Here is a 19,791-nt window from a genome sequence, read left to right on the forward strand (position 1 = left end):
CTTAAACTGTCCATGAATTGAAAGGCTTGTTACGTCTTATGGAATTCACGTTGGGTACATGTAAGGGGCGTTCAAAAAGAAAAGAGCTGGAGGCATAACTACAGAAACCAGTACCTGTATGTTAGGCGTATTGACCCTGGCTGTTGAGACGCTGGTCCCGCTGTGACACAAGGCGGTGAATGGCTGTCTCATAAAATTCCCAGGGGTGCGATAATAACCAGGTCCACACGTATAGCTGGATGTCGTCGTCCGAGGTGAATCGTTTGCCCCTGAGAGCCTTTTTAAGAGGACCAAAAATGGCGTAATCACAGCGAAAAAAGTCCGGACTGTATGGAGGGTGGCCGAGAACCTCCATTTGAACTTCTGCGGGCGTGCCACGACTGTGTTGGCTTGATCTGGTCGCTTGGTGAAGGGTGGTCAAGGTCTGCGAGTAACGCTGGGCATTCACTGTTGTCCCGCTCTGCAGGAAGTGAATCAGAATGGGGTCCCTTAAAGGCTCCAAGAGGCAAAAGATTCACCTCGGACGACGACGTCCAGCTGTACGTGCGGAACTGGTTAACATCGCAGCCCCGGATATTTTATGGGACAGCCATTCATCACCTTGTCACAGTGGGACCAGCGTCTTAACAGCCAGGGTCAATACTTCTAAAATATAGGTACTGGTTTCTGTAATTATACCTCCGGTTCGTTTCTTTTTGAACGCCCCTTATACTGTAGGGAGAAGCCTTAACTTTTCCCATCTCTTATATAAGAGGCGATCAAAAAGTTTCCGTTTGATGGTGTTGCTGCAACATAGAGCGACACAGATGGTGGTATATAAGCACCGACATGTAGACAAGGGATCAGTGTGGCATTCGTGTCTTTCTGACGAACGTGCGGTTAAATGCGGAAACGTGGACTATGGCGCCGTTATTACCAAATGCGTCCGAACAATGCGAACGTGTCGATATTCTTTTCTTGGCTGCGGAAGGAGAAACACCAGCTGACATCCAACGGAGAAATAAGAATGTGTATGGGACAGCATGTCTGTCTAAAACCTCCGTTGTGGAATGGTGTGCCATGTTGCGCGCTGCTGCTTCCCGACGCACGTCCCCATACAGCAAATGTAACGGAGAAGTTTCGCCAACTCAGCATCCTCCCTATAGTCCCCACACGATTATCAAGCGTTTGGTCCCTTGATGGGTTTACGATTCCTGTTGGATAAGGATGTGCAGCAGGTAGTTACTGACCTCTTCATGCAGCAGGATGCGGTGTTTTACCAAACGGGTATCATCAACCTGGTTCGTCGGTGAGATGCCTCGATGCACACGGCGATTTTGCCCGATTAGCATTCCGATTCCGGACTGTAGCGGCTTTCGAAATGGAATTTTTTTGATTGCCTCTTATAACTTGACTCTTTGTGCATTTCCATTTGGTGGATGCTTGTCAGTTCCGCAGCTTTATAACCTCTTTTTAGGAGAGGATCCACCGAACAGTTTCTTTTTTCCTTTGAACTTTAGAGATTGGTAATGGAAATTTCCGAGGCAGGATTCGAACCTGCGACCGTAGCAGTCGCGCGGTTCTAGACTGAAGCGCCTAGAACCGCTCGGCCACCGCGGCCGGCTCTTCTTCCATATTCTATGATTGTTTTCGTTTAAGCTTGATCGGAAATTTTAAGGGAGGTGGTCATAAAGTCTCCCCCCCCCCCCCTCCTTGGTAGTAGATGCGACTTCACACAACTGTCGTCTTACTCCACAAATAATAGCATTACATGACCTTAGAACACATGGATATTATATTTCTCTGGGTTGACAGTAACAATGGTCTCAACAATGATTCATTTCCTTTGGTTCTTTGTTTCCTGTTCAGTGGCACTTGTCTAGTGTTAGAAACAACTGTGACTGCAAATGTACCGACAGCTATTTACTGACAGAAAAATATCAGAGGTTTTGGAAGAATCTACAGATTCTCAAATTGAATTGGTGAAAGTGACGATGTAGTGAGTGAATCTGAAGAGGAATATGTCGTGCGCGAGGATGTGGACAGCGATGGAGTACCTACAGACGCTGAGGATGAACTCCGGGCATCTGAAACTGATGACGACCCTTCTTGCGAGTTTAGTGGCAAATACTGGAAAAATTTATAGCTCCAAGCCTCCTCACATTAGAAGACGAGTAGCACAAAACATAGTGACAGAAAGAGAAGGCATAAGAGACGAATGTAAAGTAGGAACAATAAGAGCATCATTTGAAAAGCTTTGGTCTCCAGCATTTGTCAACATCATAATAAAGCATACCAATGAATAGGCATTGAGGCAGAAAATACCCGAGGCAGGCAGACTTGAATTCATGTCATACATAGGACTGCTTGTTGTTATGGGGGAAAAAATGACAGTAAGTCATCTGTTACAGATTTATGGTCCTACGCTTCAGGAAGGTTTGTTTATACTGCTACCATGAACCGACCCAAATTCTAGCAGCCTAGTAAAACAGTAAGATTTAATGACCAGAGAGTCGCCAAGCGATCGCACGAAACGTGATAAGTTTGCTGCAGTACGAGAAGGTTTTGGTAAAATGAATGAATTACTGCCTAAATATTATTCTGTTGGGAAGCACACGGTTATTGATGAAGGGACACCTGCCACAGAACAATAACCACATTTCAAGGTGTTCATGAGGAAAGAACCTGGTAAATACCTTATACACATCCTCTCAGACGCTAAAACCCGATTTATTATCAGCATGGAGCCTTACGCTGGGAAAAGAAATGAAGGTATAACACAGTCAAATTCCGCTGAAGTTGTGGTCAAACGCCTGGTGGTTCCTATATATAATTCGGGGCGAAATCACAAGTTAACTTTCGTGGGAACTAATAGGAAACATATACCTCAAGAACTGAAAGGTATCTCAAGACGAGACTTACATTCTAGAACATTTGCTTTCAGTGATACTAGGACAGGAAGTATTCCAATCATAACTGTTTGTTATACCCCCGTGAAAAACAAAGAAATCTACTGTTTCTATCATCTCAACATTATGACGCTTTAATTGGTTCACCTACTGACACTATGAAGAAAAGTTATAAATTAATATTATAATGAGACTAAAGGTGACGTTGGCATGATAGATCAAATAGTGAGGAAATATTCAACTAGGAGGCCTACAAGAAGGTGGCCGCCGTGTGGTTTTCTGTACTCTTGTGGACACAACAGCGGTCTATAGTTATACACTATTTTTGTTGAACTTGCCGGACTAGAATAAGAAAGAGCCAAATAAGCGACGACTTTTTCTTCAAGAACTGGGACTACAGCTCACGAAACCACACACTGAAGAAAAGGCTACAAATATTGCAGGAATGCTAAAGCCTGTAATTTCAAGTATGGAAGGTATTCTCGGATGGAAAATTAAGCAGAACTTCGGTGCAAAGAAAGCTCATAGAGATAAAGGTAGATGTCATTTGTGTGTTAGTGAAAGCCGTTCAAGACCAGAAAGGTACAACAAAGTTAACATAACAACAATAATGTGCAACAATTGTAAGATATGCACATATGGTAAACACAGGAGAAAAACTGTTGTATGTTCCAAGTGTGAAGTAGATTCCGAAGAAAGTAGTGAATAACTCCTCTCACAAAACTATGTTATGTACTTAAGCTATATTACCTTACGTTTTTGTAATATTTTTTAATTATAGTAAAGTGTACTTCAATAGTACTATAACGACTTTTACTACTAATTTTTGTTAAGATAATGGGACTTGTTAAACTTAAATGACGAAGTAAGTGAAAGTTATAAAATGCATTTTTGAGCCGGCCGCGGTGGCCGTGTGGTTCTAGGCGCTTCAGTCCGGAACCGCGGGACTGCTACGGTCGCAGGTTCGAATCCTGCCTCGGGCATGGATGTGTGTGATGTCCTTAGGTTGGTTAGGTTTAAGTAGTTCTAAGTTCTAGGGGACTGCTGACCTTAGATGTTAAGTCCCATAGTGCTCAGAGCCATTTCAACAATTTTTTTTTTGCATTTATGAAAACAGTTTTAAAAGAAATATTCAGGTTCCGGTTCCTGATTATGCATCAATAGATATTTCAAAAGTACGTTATTAATGTAACTGAAGAGCAAGCGATGAATTTTATTCAATTTTTAATTTTTTTATGGCGGACACAAAGAAACCCCCCCCCCCCCCCCAGGTAATACAAGTTACGGAAAATAGTTTGGCATTGCGAGGGTTAAGGTTTCTATTCTTGCATCTCCAAGTTAGTGTTGTAGCGTGGCGCTTATGCGTATTGTTCGCTGTGCTTCGTGAGTCGACAGTGAGGGCAAGCTGTCTGCCACACTAGCGAACTCAAAACAATTCTACAAGCTGTTCTATACCTTGTAGCTTTCAACCTCACAGACTGACTTTTGCAATGATAACCACTCACGTTGCTTAGTGCAGATGCAGGTGAAGCGTAATTACAAAAAAAAAAAAAGAGAAGAAACCTTAAAAAATTTATAAAAAGTTACCTTTCCTGGTTTACCGAAAATGTTCCTCGTAATGGTAACGCGTTTTACACCGAAATGTCGATACAGCGAGACCACAATGCAGTCGTATAGAACTACTTACATTTGTTGAGAAGGAAAAGGGTGCCTCATGAGAGAATCACAGGACAGAAAATGGTAATATTTGTTAAAATTAACCTTTAAGTTATTGATCCTTAAAAATGATTCACAGACAAAGGTAAACTACGGTGACAATTCACTATGTCAAGAATAAAACTGACTAAGCATCGAATTACAAACAGAAATACAGTAATCAGTAGTGGGACAAAATTTCTGTCTGTTTTCAAAATATTGTATAAATGTTGAAGGCACCTGAATGCTATGTGGAAGATTGCTACACAACAAGGAAATGCGGTGAAAACGAAGTGCGTCTTCCAATCTGTCTTCCATCCCACTCTTGAACGCTACTATTTGGAGGGGAGGAACCGTCAGTTTTGCAACCTTGACAACCGGGAATTACTCCGCGGCGCCTTCTATAACGCGGGGGAAGTCTGGAGAATTTTCTCCAAAAGCGCCTGCTGAAGAGAATCTCCGTAAACCGACTAGATGTTGGCGCTGGATGAGCTCACACGCAGCTCGTTTCTCATGCTGTGTACGGTAAAATGGCTGTTGCTCATTATCTGCAGATGCTTCTAGGAAACACTGTGAACGTTTCTGGTCCTCTACTCCCCCCCCCCCCCCCCCTCCCCGGGTCACTCGTAGTTTGGACAGGCCTGAAAAGGCACTTTGTGGTATCCCAGCATCGGAGCACAATTACCTGCTATCTCATTGCTCTACTATCCTTGTGGTAATTCGGGGGAACCTCCCGAAAATAAACTCCTCGACCACCCGTGGCGTAAAGCTTGCAGCTGGCCCTTCTCACCACATTCCAGCAACGGGCAATTTAACAAGCTCATACTCTAGACTTCACAAACCCTAGTCCTCCACGAGGGAAATTTAGGATAGTAAAACAGCAATGAATTGATTTATCGTCGCTTAACGACATGTGACTAACCCTTTATGTCATAGTGGGTAATTTCAAGAGAAGCGTTTTCTTCTCTATCTCGAAGTCGAGTACCCCATTAGGAGAATCCTATTTCCTAAAGTTCTGCAAGTTCACGTTCTTTTTCTGGTAATTCAAACTGAGCCAAAGTAGCGCCCTGGTCGACCGTGGTTTAGTCTTCCGATCAGAGACGCTGGTCTGAGAGTATTTAAGCGCTTGTCGGTTGCTCTCGAGTCCTTCAAATTTGGTTCCGCGGTGGTGCGAGAATGCTCCGCGAGGTGCTGGCTGCTGGCAGATTGAGTGGTCGAACGAGAGGGCGGTGAAGTGAGGGGCGCGTTGTCCGCTGTGAAAGTGCGTGGCCGGCGTGATCGCTAAGAGCCCGACGAGAGAAGTATACTCGAGTCTGATGGGCCAGTTTCACTGGTTTTCACAAATAGCGGCAGCCGTTTGTTGGTTTGGTAGCTAAAAGGCTTTTTAAAGCATTAGTGTCTCCTACAGCCTGGTTACAGTAGAAGTACGAGTAAAATTACGATATTACATGCTATTCTGTGACCGTATTGCACTACGGAGAGTATATGTTGTGAAACAACTGGTTGACGTAAGTGATTTGATATTAGTAATTTGCCCATGTTGTGCTGTAAAATTTCTTTCGCCCATTATGAAATGTTAGAACTTCAGCTGGCTGTATTTTAGCACGCTGTGCATATTTATATAACTAACGTGCTGCTGCTACTGTTGTTGTTGTTTTATTGTACTTGAGATATTTTGTGCTTTAAAGAGGGTTCCTTTCACTTAAGCATTACCATTACGTAAAGATCAGCTGGACGAACAATCACTGAATTGCTTATAATTCTAGTACGGAAAAGTGGGTAGAGCCTGTTGCTTCTCGTAAACCGAGAAGGTATTTGTGAACTAGCTGGTGACTTTGCTGTTGATACGAAATTGTTTCATAAAGTGCTCTTGCCGGCATTGGTCAAATAAAGTAAGAAATAATTGTCTCCAAGTCACGGAAATTGTTGATTTGTAACTTGGTTTGAGAGAGAGCAATCATCTATTGGTTTAATTTACAGACGGCTATAAATCTGTTTTTAAGGTATGTTGGTGAAGTGGCTTGGCATCTTACTACTCGCCTCCCGCTCCTATCATTTCACAAATTATTTTGTAACAAGTTTCTTAACTGTTGCGAACCAGTGACAATTGTAACAGTAGGAATAGTACGAACAACGTCCAAGGAAGCTATTTCTAGAATGCAAGTTGCATCTCGTCCATAAAGCACTTACGTCCAGTGTCCTATGTACGAGTTCATTCATCTTGTTTGCCTTCGAAAAACCCCTTTACATCCCCAAAGCCCTGCTTTCACTCCATCCTCATAATGTTGGTACAGATGCACAACCTGTCCGATAACTGTTCAGACATGCAATACAGCCTTGGGGCGGTGGTCAGGCAATGTCTCTAAGCCAGTGGTTCCCAACAATACGACGTGTAGGTAAAATTAAATTCTATGTGGGGTAAAAACGAAAGGGTGTTGGTCACAAACTTAATTATTTTTAAAAGATCATCACTATTATCTCTACTTCGTAACACTATAGTAATGGTTACAAGAGATACTGCCCTTTTTTTCGTATACTGACAATGTATGACACGATGTAGTGGAGATTACAGACTGTTAAACAAATGTAATAATAGTGTCTTCCACGGATAGTTTACCTATCACGCACATATTTTGTACCATGCACACATTACAGTACATTTGAGACATACATATCGCATACTCATACATATATCCTGAAAATCTTCGTACATCCATATTTGAATTTGGATGATGGTGGTGCTTCAACTGGTATAATTTTTATTAAAATGAAACTCCTCCAGCTGTATTTAAGATTTCATAATTATTTGGCTACTAATTTCGACGTTGCGTCAACGCCATCTTCAGGCCCGTACACTTTGATGATATCAATTGTGTGTGGCTGAGTACCAGAAGTCCGCGGCGAGACCAATACGTGTTCGACATTGATGGCGGGCATCCATGTGGAGTACGTACTCAGCCACACACAATTGATATCATCAAAGTGTACGGGCCTGAAGATGGCGTTTAATTTTAATAAAAACAAAAAATTCCTGAAAAAGCCTTCTCAACGTTGTGGGTAGTTCCCGCAACAGACCAGACATTCCTTCATTACAGCAACAAAGTACTGGCAACCTGAAGACTTCCAACTTCGGTCAACTGAGAACCACAGAGTCCAGGAATAGTGATTTACAGGAAGTATAGAGCTCGCATTTTATCCTACCTGCATTTCATTTGAAATGGTGAAGGTGAAGCAAGTGTCGCTAAGAAGAGGAATTGTGCAAGGGAAACAAGTTTTGTAAGAAGTGCCTACCCTAGATGTGGAGCGTTGGCTTGCTTTTCTGAGACGGAGTTGCAGTGAGTACTCGCAATGCAGTGAGAATTCCATAGCCATTATATGAAATAAGACTGTTAGAAATAAACAGAGCCAACTGTGCCACTGACTCATTAGTTCGTCGTTTAGCTAAACACCTACAAAAATTTAATATTTGTTTTTCATCTCGTTAAAAACAATAGCATTCCAAGGAAATTACTTTTTTCTTAAATTTTGTTCGGATTATGGTGTCGATGGTGGCGGGATTGAGTGGGACAACTGCTAATACCGATGCCTCAGGGCAGTGGCTTCACAAGTTGCATGTGTGTTTTCATGCCCGGCGCCATCGGCTATTGTATCTGGGCTGCAGCCTAAGCGTCTCGTATGGTCGGTGTATTACAGGTTTTAACAGCTGTCAGATAGGCCGTTCTTTTCCTTTTCTATTAGTGGTCAGCCAGCCCAAATTTAAGCTTTTAAGTTACAGGACCTTCAATTGAAAATTATTTTATGTTTTGTCTGTTAGTGTTGTCAAAACGAATAGATGACAGTTTTTTAATGGTCACTCGTCCAAGGAAAATATATTGGGACGCTGATAACCTAGATAGTGAGCGTCCAAAGGCAAACAATTACTGCGATCTTTTGAGGAAACAAGGCAGAAGAGTTTTGGCGGCAGTTGGCCTTAGTTTGGCAGCCGGCACTCGCCACTGGTGTAGCGAGCCGTCTGAACGCCGCCTCACCTGTGAGGTCCACGCTCACCGCCGCCGCCCACACAGTACCGCCGGCGGTCAGACTAACCAACAGACAGGCTGTGCTCCGGTCGCCGACAATCAGCTATGCAAATGGCGGCAATTAGCGTGGGAGGGAGCTGCCCGGACGCGCCCCCCGGAAATCGACGCCAGCGGTGAACGCTCGCTGTCCGGTGCGCCGTGCCCGCCACAGCGTGCTTTCTGATTCCCTTCACGCAGCCTGTCTCGTAAAACAAGTGCGGCACTCCGTTACGATGCGAGATAAGAAAAATATCTGCTACCAGTCGCAAATACGAGACGACTACCCATAAATCAAATACAAATCCGAACTGCATCTGCATCTACATCTAAATACCGGGGCATTCAGAAGCACCCACAGGGATTCAAAGACGCCTGCGCAAAAACAAGACACACAGAAGAATGACTCACATCAGAGGATGGAGCCTCTCGCAAAGTTTCGATTCGCAATACACGTCGTGGCGTAGATGCAGTGCTCACCACCAGGGGCAGCTGCGTCAGAACACGTAGACCATGGATTTGCTTCGTACTGTCGCATCGAATTACACTCCTGGAAATTGAAATAAGAACACCGTGAATTCATTGTCCCAGGAAGGGGAAACTTTATTGACACATTCCTGGGGTCAGATACATCACATGATCACACTGACAGAACCACAGGCACATAGACACAGGCAACAGAGCATGCACAATGTCGGCACTAGTACAGTGTATATCCAACTTTCCCAGCAATGCAGGCTGCTATTCTCCCATGGAGACGATCGTAGATATGCTGGATGTAGTCCTGTGGAACGGTTTGCCATGCCATTTCCACCTGGCGCCTCAGTTGGACCAGCGTTCGTGCTGGACGTGCATACCGCGTGAGACGACGCTTCATCCAGTCACAAACATGCTCAATGGGGGACAGATCCGGAGATCTTGCTGGCCAGGGTAGTTGACTTACACCTTCTAAAGCACGTTGGGTGGCACGGGATACATGCGGACGTGCATTGTCCTGTTGGAACAGCAAGTTCCCTTGCCGGTCTAGGAATGGTAGAACGATGGGTTCGATGACGGTTTGGATGTACCGTGCACTATTAAGTGTCCCCTCGACGATCACCAGAGGTGTACGGCCAGTGTAGGAGATCGCTCCCCACACCATGATGCCGGGTGTTGGCCCTGTGTGCCTCGGTCGTATGCAGTCCTGATTGTGGCGCTCACCTGCACGGCGCCAAACACGCATACGACCATCATTGGCACCAAGGCAGAAGCGACTCTCATCGCTGAAGACGACACGTCTCCATTCGTCCCTCCATTCACGCCTGTCGCGACACCACTGGAGCCGGGCTGCACGATGTTGGGGCGTGAGCGGAAGACGGCCTAACGGTGTGCGGGAACGTAGCCCAGCTTCATGGAGACAGTTGCGAATGGTCCTCGCCGATACCCCAGGAGCAACAGTGTCCCTAATTTACTGGGAAGTGGCGGTGCGGTCCCCTACGGCACTGCGTAGGATCCTACGGTCTTGGCGTGCATCCGTGCGTCGCTGCGGTCCGGTCCCAGGTCGACGGGCACGTGCACCTTCCGCCGACCACTGGCGACAACATCGATGTACTGTGGAGACCTCACGCCCCACGTCTTGAGCAATTCGACGGTACGTCCACCCGGCCTCCCGCATGCCCACTATACGCCCTCGCTCAAAGTCCGTCAACTGCACATACGGTTCACGTCCACGCTGTCGTGGCATGCTATCAGCGTTAAAGACTGCGATGGAGCTCCGTATGCCACGGCAAACTGGCTGACACTGACGGCGGCGGTGCACAAATGCTGCGCTGCTAGCTCCATTCGACGGCCAACACCGCGGTTCCTGGTGTGTCCGCTGTGCCGTGCGTGTGATCATTGCTTGTACAGCCCTCTCGCAGTGTCCGGAGCAAGTATGGTGGGTCTGACACACCGGTGTCAATGTGTTCTTTTTTCCATTTCCAGGAGTGTAGTAGGCAACCCAATGAGCAGATTCCCAAAGCTGGCTGCTGTCGACTATGCCTTCCACGGAAAAAGCATAGATTGACGTATGCCGAATCACAAACGGTGCCTATATTTAGCAGCTATAATGTGAATTAAAAGTTTCGAGAGTTGCAACTGTCCACTGATGTCTATTTTCTGCATACCTTAAAGTTTTTGCGCAGTCTTTTAAAAATGTGGCGCTACTTGAGAACAACCATGTATACAGGGCGTGACAAAAACGTACGCTATAAAAAAAAGAACATACATAAACACACATACGAATTATCTAACCTATACCTACATTTAACTGCATCAAGTCGAAATAACTCACCACTCTATAGTCCCTTATAGCAATCCCGCAATATTAAAAAATGGTTCAAATGGCTCTGAGCACTATGGGGCTTAACATCTGAGGTCATCAGTCCCCTAGAACTTAGAACTACTTAAACCTAACTAACCTAAGGACATCACACTCATCCAAGCCCGAGGCAGGATTAGAACCTGCGACCGTAGCGGTAGTGCGGTTCCAGACTGAAGAGGCTAAAACCGTTCGGCCACTCCGGCTGGCCCGCAACGTTACTTTATAGTAGTTAACAGTATTGTTAGGAACAATTACAAGTGCTCGTGACTCTAGTCTGCAAATCACTTACGCATATTGAGAACATTAGCGGTCCTATCCAGATCCCATGGATGCACCTGATGTCCTCCGCTTTTGTTGAATTTCTCCTGTACAATCGGGTGCTCTGTCAGGCACAAAGACAACAAACAGTGCACATTATAAAATTATTTTTTTTTCTAGTGTGTTCATCTTGCACGTAGGGTGCCCGCACCTGATGTTAGTCACTGGAGTAAACAGCAGCTTCAAATGCATAAAATTCACCGCGGGACACAAAGATATTGAGTATCTTTGGTACGAATTTAAAGATATTGTCCACCATGTGCTAGGGAAGTATGTGCCTAGGAAAAATATAGGGGAGGGAAAGGATCCACCTTGGTACAACAAACATATTAGGAAGTTGCTCAGAGAGAAGGGAATTTTGCACAATAGTTTCAAACGTAGTCACTGCCCCACTGACAAGCAGAAATTATGCGAAATGAAAGCAGCTGTCAGGACAACGAGAGATTCTTTTACCGATTTTGAAAGCAATATTTTATCTGCAGATTGTAAAAATAACCTCAAAAAATTTTGATCGTACGTAAAATCTATTAACGCTACAAATAATTTAATACCTTTCCTTGCTGACAGTACGGGTAATTTAACTGATGATGATAAAACAGAAGGCCGAAATTCTAAACCTAGCTTTCAAAGACTCGTTTACGGTAGAGGACTGCAGCACCATTTTCCCCTTCAATTATCGAACAAACGCAAGGATGGCTGACATAGTGTTTAGTATATCTGGGATTGTAAAACAGTTAAGATCCTTAGACGCAAGGAAGACATCTGGCCCAGACGGTATCTCCGTACGATTATATGTTGACTGTGCTACAAATATAGCACCATTCTTATCCATCATCTATCAGAGATCATTGGAAACGCGGACAGTTCCACGGGACTGGAAGAAGGCCCAGGTCATAGCAGTCTATAAAAAGGGTAGAAAATCGGATGCACATAATTATCGGCCAATTTCACTGACATCGATTTGATGTAGAATCATGGAACATATTTTGTGTTCAGACATGATGACCTTTCTAGACTCTGAGAAGCTCATCTGCAGAAACCAGAACGTTTTTAGGAAACAGCGGTCATGCGAGACACAGCTGGCTCTCTTTGTGCATGATATACAACAGGCTCTAGATACCGGCTCCCAGGTTGATGCTATATTTCTCGACTTTCGAAAGGCGCTCGGCTCAGTTCCACACTGTCGCTTGCTACAAAAAGTGCGCGCTTACGGTCTATTCGATGACATATGCGGTTGGACAAAGTTTTCTAACTGACCGGGAGCAGTATGTCGTCCTGAATGGGGTGACTTCAACAGATACAAGCCTAACATCAGGTGTGCCCCAGGGCAGCGTAATAGGTCCGCTGCTCTTTACGATTTACATACGCGATCTGGTTGATGGTATTGACAGCGACATTAGACTGTTTGCCGATAATGCTGTAGGCTACAGGAAAGTAGTATCACACGAAAGTTGTAAACAAATCAATGAGAATTTGCAGAAAATTAATGCGTGGTGTAATGACTGGAAGTTATCTCTCAGTATTAGTAAGTGTAACCTACTGCGTATAACAAGGCGAAAATCCCCATTAATGTAAGAGTACAAAATAAATGCCCAGTCTTTGGAAGCGGTAATATCCGTCACCTATCTGGGTGTGACTATTCGAAATGATCTCAAATGGAATGATCAGATTACACAAGTAACGGGTAACGCAAACTCTAGATTGCGGTTTATTGGTAGAATCCTGAAGCGATGCAGTCCTTCAGCAAAGCAAATAGCTTATAATATATTAGTTCGTCCAGTCTTGGAGTATTGCTCGTCTGTACGGGACCCTTACCAGTTGGGTCTGATTCGAGAGATTGAGAAGGTCCAAAGAAGAGCAGCAAGATTCGTGACAGGTACATTTAGCCATCGCGAGAGCGTTACAAATCTCATAGAAAGTTTGAAGTAGGACACACTTGTAGATAGACGGCGCACTGAACGGAAGGGGCTGCTCACTAAATTCCGAAACCCGATCTTCGCCGAGGATGTAGAGCATATATTATTACCACCAATTCTTTCAAACCGTCCAATGATCACCATTCAAAGATAAGGGAAATTAGAGCTCTTACTGAGGCGTTCAGACAGTCGTTTTTCCCCCGCGCTACCCGCGAATGGAATAGAGAAGGGGAGGGGGGGGGGGGGGGGAATATGACTTTGGCGCGAATTGTGCCCTCCGCCACACACCGCTTGGTGGCTAGCTGGGTATATATGCAGATATATATTTTGCATCACAACCTGCTACCAGGAATTGTGTAACAGCGACTTTCACGGTAAGTGTTGGTAATGTGCTTTGACCGGTGTGGTAGGTCGTCAGCCAACATGCTTTCGTCTCTTCTGAGGTGTTCTGGACGTCCCTGCGCCTAGCATCTTCAGAGACGTACTACTTCTACAACAGTCGAGCAATACATGAAGTCAGAGCTCCACCTTTCTGAAGGTCGGTGTAGATTCGGCCGTACTGCCTCGGAAAGGACGCAGAAATGTTGGACCACGAACAATCACATCGGTGTGCACAGTACTTACGATTCAACGATGTTTCACTGCAAGAAACATTATTCATTGCCCTTGTAAAGCAGCGACAAGAAAATAATGGAGCCATAGACTGTAGCAGAGACTTCGAAATAATTTCCTTAAATGAATCTGCAATCGTAAATTTTAGGAATAATACCGTAGTTATCATGTAATGCGTTTTCATTCATTGCGACATGCTTCGGCCGCTGTCATCATCAGATAACTCAGGACTCGGAAAATAAAGTTCAGTGGAAGTTGCAATAAAACATATAGGTTGTGTTGAGTCTGCCACTGAACTTTATTTAGCGTGTCCTAAGTTTTCATCTTATGGCAGCGTGCTCAAACATGTAATAAATGAAAATATGAAAAAAATTATTCAGACAGTTATATACATTCATGTTACCTAAGAAATCTAGATAAACTATTTTATCTTAGAGAACAATGGTACAGACAGCACTGCACCTGCTTTCACACTACGCTAATACTGGAACTTTTGTCATCTCCAATACAGTCAAACTGGTGAATGGTATTCTACACTATGCAAATTACGTCTTGTTTTTCTCTCCAGGACTACACGTTCCCGAGTGCGGAGCTACTGCATGTGTATTCAAAGACACACTCGGAAAATCAGCACCAACTATATTTGTCCTCTGTTTTAGTATTGAAATTCCTCAGTGCTTAATTTTGGTTTACGATCAAGGCACCCTAAATGTTCCAGTTGCATTCCAGAGCCATAGAAACTAGTCCAAAACTTCGGGAGACGTCTTTCGCAGCTATCTTACGATGAAATTAGGCTACAATTGTTCTGATGCTGGAAAAGTAAATGCGGATATCACCAGAGGAGGACAGCGAACGACAATAGTACTCACATCGTTTACTGTTTCTGTTCGGCGCAGATACACGCACATCAGAAAAATTAGCCACCTCGGGATATCCCACACCAACAGCGTCTTAACACCGCTTATAGCCTTGTTAACAAGACTCAGTTCGACGAGACACCACTAGTTCCTACATGTATGAGATGTCCAGTTAAAGCCACTCACTGATAATCAGAAAAGGTAGACCTACCAAATTGCTAGGCTGTTAACCGTGTGTTTCACTCACAATTGATACCAAAAACACTCTCATATTTCGTATGGGGCTAGCGACCCACGTGTAGCACTAACAAGGGGACCAAACTTCCCCTCACCGATCCGATTCATACTGACAGGTTATGTAGGGCACGACTAGGGCTCACAACATAGGCGAACAGGAGGACGCAACTCTCATCCGTTTTCGAGAAGACCGAGTTTAAAATTTTAGACGTGCTTATATATACTTGCTACGGTGGTAAGTACGCAAACACTCCTCAGCCGAGTGAGTGACGTGAAATTTCCGAAGAATGCAGTCCCTGCGTCCCATATAATTCTAAAACAGATTCATTATGAATGGACAAATTATCGATATTTAGTGATCAGTTATTATTAATGTAATAAATACCCTGAAAAAAGGAGAAAATCCTTTTTCGTAAGGAGACTGGAAAAAAGGATACACGAGATCTTTCAAACAATTCAGTATAGTCATTTCATTTATATTATTGCAGCTACATTTCTGACAGGTATGTGTAGCCTATGGAGCACTGTACGAAATAGGATTATGCTGATCGTAAAAATATGGAAAACAAAAATTATTACGACATGCAGCACGTGTGATGAACGCCGAATTTTTGTAACTGCGTGGTTTTTTAATGTTGCTATTGCAAAACGAATTTGGTTTATATTCATAAATGGTTTACGGTTATGACGCAGTTAAGCGGCGTACCACACATATCGAAACGTATCACCGAATATTGGTACGATGGTGTGCGACTGATTGAATTTTTATGCAGTCTTCTCTAAAAGCTACCTCTTTGTTCTGCTCTGTGACGTACGCGCAGTTTTGTTGTCTTTCGTAAGGTTCTTCGCGTGCAAGTAAAAATAGCCGTCGCGAGGTTGCACCAGCGGTGTATCTTTCAGAGGTATCACTGTAATGCTGCACATTGGCAGAATAACGTGGGAAAGAAAAAGAAAGTACCGGTAGCCACATTCTATCCAAGGATCTCATGTTTATTAAATCACGCGCTTACCAGCCCAGCTGCGAATTCCCTGAATGCTAGCGAAAATACAAAATATTTAAACACGCCTACAATTTTCAAACTTGATTTTCTCGAGAAGGGTTGAAGTTGCTTCTTCCTGTTTACATATGTTGAATTCCTAGTTTAGCCCTCAAAATCTTGTTAATGTGAATCAAATCGGTGAGGGGAACTTCGTACAATCGCCTTGTATCTATGGCCAGACGACCTCTCTGGTGTAGCTGTAATATACTGTATATAACAATCTTCCTCGTGAATCAGTCTACCTATGAGAAAAAACCGCTACAGTTGTTCCTAAGATTAGCTTTTACATACAGACAAAAAGACGCGCCAGGGAACTTCAGATTTTAGTACGTATAGACTGGCGAAGCTTCAATTTGTGGTGTATTCGATGTACGACAAGGTGCACGAATCGCCATCAAACCAGCACCTTATGCGAGCGGCACTGTGAATACGACTGTTGTCTTACCGGACACGGGGCAGCACACTCATCATGAAGATGTAAAAGAAAGGGCAACACTTGGCCACTGAGAATGTCATAATAAATATTGTGGTTCGTGTCCATGGTAACCTGAATGAATGGGTTCGAATCATGGCGAGAACAGCGCCCCACCATAACAGAAGCACCTGCGGCCTGAACTACTCCCTCCACACGCTGCACATTAAACACCCCATTGTGGCGTCGGTGGACATGACGCCTTACATCATATAAAAACGGACAACATCGATATCCAACCACAATTCCACTGCGTGTAATTCTTTTCGAACTGTTGTTTAGGAAACTGAACGAGATGGACTCGGGTTCATCGACAGCAGAAACTCCTGTCGGATTAGAAACCCACTGTCACTTCCAAGGCGCCGGCCGCGGTGGCAGAGCGGTTCTAGGCGCTTCAGTCCGGAACCGCGCAGATTCTACGGTCGTAGGTTGGAATCCTGCTTCGAGCATGGATGTGTGTGTGATGCCCTTAGGTTAGTTAGGTTTAAGTAGTTCTAAGTCTAGGGGACTGACGACCTCAGATGTCCCATAGTGCTTAGAGCCATTTGAACCATGTGAACTTCCAAGGCGTGACACTCACCCACAACCTCTGTGGATCGTTTTACAACCGGTTTCTCACGCCGTGTTACATGGCTGCAAGTGGGACAACATACCTTGTAGACAAGCTGAACAGTCTGCGTTGGTACCCCAACTAATTGGGCAACTTCATTCAGGGCGTAATCACTGGCAGTCAGGTCATCAGAACACGATAACTGCTTTCTGCCATTCCGTCACATCTCCACGCTGACTCATAATTGTGCCGATTCCACACAACCGACTGGTACAAATTCGCTGATTAGACAGTACAATATGACCACCGAACTACTATCGACATGAACTTGTCGAGGCAATAGCAGCACCATCTGGCAAGGAACGGCAGGCAGTCAGTCAGACACACGCACCGTGCATGTAATATCAGCGAGCGTGGCGTCCGTGTGTAGAATGGGGAAAGCGAGCGCCCTATCTGAGACTGACCGTGGGCAGATTGTGACAGCTCGGAGGATTGGCACGAGCATTTCGGAAACTGCACGACTTGTCGAGCGTTCGAGGAGAGCTGTGATGAGTGTCATCAACACGTGACGAATCCGAGGTGAAACCACGACCAGACGTCGCGGGGTTGGGCGGCCACCACTCTTTACAGATGTCTGCCGTTCTAGGCTGGGCAGAATGTTAAAACAGGACAGGCGGCGAACTGTGGTGGAACTAGCATCAGACTTTAATGCTGGGCAGAGTACAAGTGCGTCTGAACATACGGTGCACTGAACACTCCTAACGATGGGCCTCCGCAGCCGACGACCCATGCATGTTCTAATGTGATCACAGCGACAGCGGAAACTACGACTAAAATGGGTACGTGAACAACGACACTGGTAATTGGCACAGTGCCGAAGCGTTTCATACAAGGCACCATGACAGCCAAGGAGTATCGTACACTGATTGCAGACCACATACACCCCTTCCTGACGATCATATTTTTCCGACGGCACTTTCAACAAGATAATGCGCCATGTCACAAGGCCAGGACAATGGTGGAGTGGTTCGAGGAACACAGTGGCGAGTTCCAGTTGATGTGCTGGCCCCCCAACTCATCGGATCTGAAACTAATCGGACAAATCTGGAACGTGACTGAAAGTGGCGTCAGAGCTCACCGCTCCCACTCCCACCCCGGAATTTACGGGAATTAGGGGACTTGTGTGAGCAGACGTGGTTCCAACTCCCTCCAGCGACCTACCAAAGCCTTTACTGCTTCAACGCCATGACGCGTCGCCGCTATTATCCGTGCCAAAGGTGAACACATCGGCTATTAGGTATGTGGTCATCATGATCTGGCTAACGATTGTAGAGCACTTCGCTGCAATGACTTGCATCAGCGATGGACGGTCACACGACCGCCTAGAACCAGTTCTACAAAATATACAACACACTAACGTACTCTCCTATGCGGGTGACTAATATTTTGTCTCGTCAGATGCTAATTAAATTATTAAGTACTTCTGTTTAAAATCTACACCAGAAGAAAAATGAGGGCTCTTCTTCAGTATTGCTACCCTGATACTGAGAACTCACATTACTTTCTGAATGTAAGCTTATGTTGACGAACTTCAGTTATATATAAAGCCCGTCAGTCCAAAAAGTTTCGAGGTTGCATTAATAGAAAACAGAGAAAAGTTAATAGGTTGGTATTAATGATTTTTGTGTTCTACATTGTCAGAGCACGTGCTTCGGCAAGTGCTGATGTGATAAGGAATACCACTCAATCCATGATAAGAATATTGCAGCACAGCATTGATACCAATGGTCATCATTTCGAACACCTACTGTAAATGTACGTTAATGCCCCTCTATGACCGTCGTTGACCTTCAAAGACCTTACTGTTACATATAATTGGATTCGTCTCGATAGCCGCTATCAGAAAATAACTACTAAACTATAGCATCCCATTTACAAGACCTTCATATGTCTGAAGCGACCCCACCTAGCAACAAAAAACGTCATATTATGGCCCCCGTTGTCACATGCTACTTATGTCTCACAAACTTTGCAGCTCCTATCATACTTTCGGAGTTATTGTTGGTGCAATAGTTAGTGACTCACCCTGTATACCGTCATAAAGCAGCAATTGGGGAGATTGGTTTGGGGTTAACATCAGTCTTGAAATGGATTGGCCTACCTAAAGTCGTGACTTGAACCCAATCTGGGACGAGTTACACCGTCCACTTCTTTCCAGACCCTAGGGTCCAACGTCATCACCTTCTCGGATTTCGGCTCTTTAGGTAGAACGAGCTTCCATTTGTAGGTGTTCACACACTTCAGTGAAAGTGTCCCCAGCAGCGTCCAAGCCGTCATAAAGGCCAAAGTCGGACACACACCACATTAACGTCCAGTGATTGTCAGGATACTTCTGATCATAACAGTAAATATAAATAATGTCGTTCATCGACTTCATGAAGGCTGCACGGCATTGTGAATACAAAATGTTAGCATAAGGCATCTGAACTAATAATCAGGCAACAGGAAACACAAAAGATGCGGTATGGGCTTAAGCCCACATCTGAAGACTACTTTACAGCTTGCGCACTGCGGAAACTGGTTGACAAATTCAGTAACGACCGTCTGCTGTCAGGTGGCTACGGCCGTTCTGTGAGGGACAGCAGCAGAGTGCTCTGGCGTTCTGGAAGGCCGTTATTAGACTATCGCATGCATACATTAGCCAGGCCCCACCAAATGAGACGGGCCACTCCCTTTTACGTCCACTGTTCTTGATGGCTCCAGTATCAATTACAACGTTGAGGGAAATCTGGCGTCGTCTGCTATTAAGC

General features: G+C 44.7%; 1 protein-coding gene across 1 annotated transcript in view; it reads right to left on the minus strand.

The window, feature by feature from the left end:
- LOC126354672 (F-box only protein 32) overlaps positions 1 to 19,791 on the minus strand; it is a 499,741-nt gene that overhangs the window by 348,648 nt on the left and 131,302 nt on the right. The window lies entirely within an intron of this gene.

This window comes from Schistocerca gregaria, chromosome 3 (genome assembly GCF_023897955.1).
Source record: "Schistocerca gregaria isolate iqSchGreg1 chromosome 3, iqSchGreg1.2, whole genome shotgun sequence".
In the NCBI taxonomy this organism is placed as follows: domain Eukaryota; kingdom Metazoa; phylum Arthropoda; class Insecta; order Orthoptera; family Acrididae; genus Schistocerca; species Schistocerca gregaria.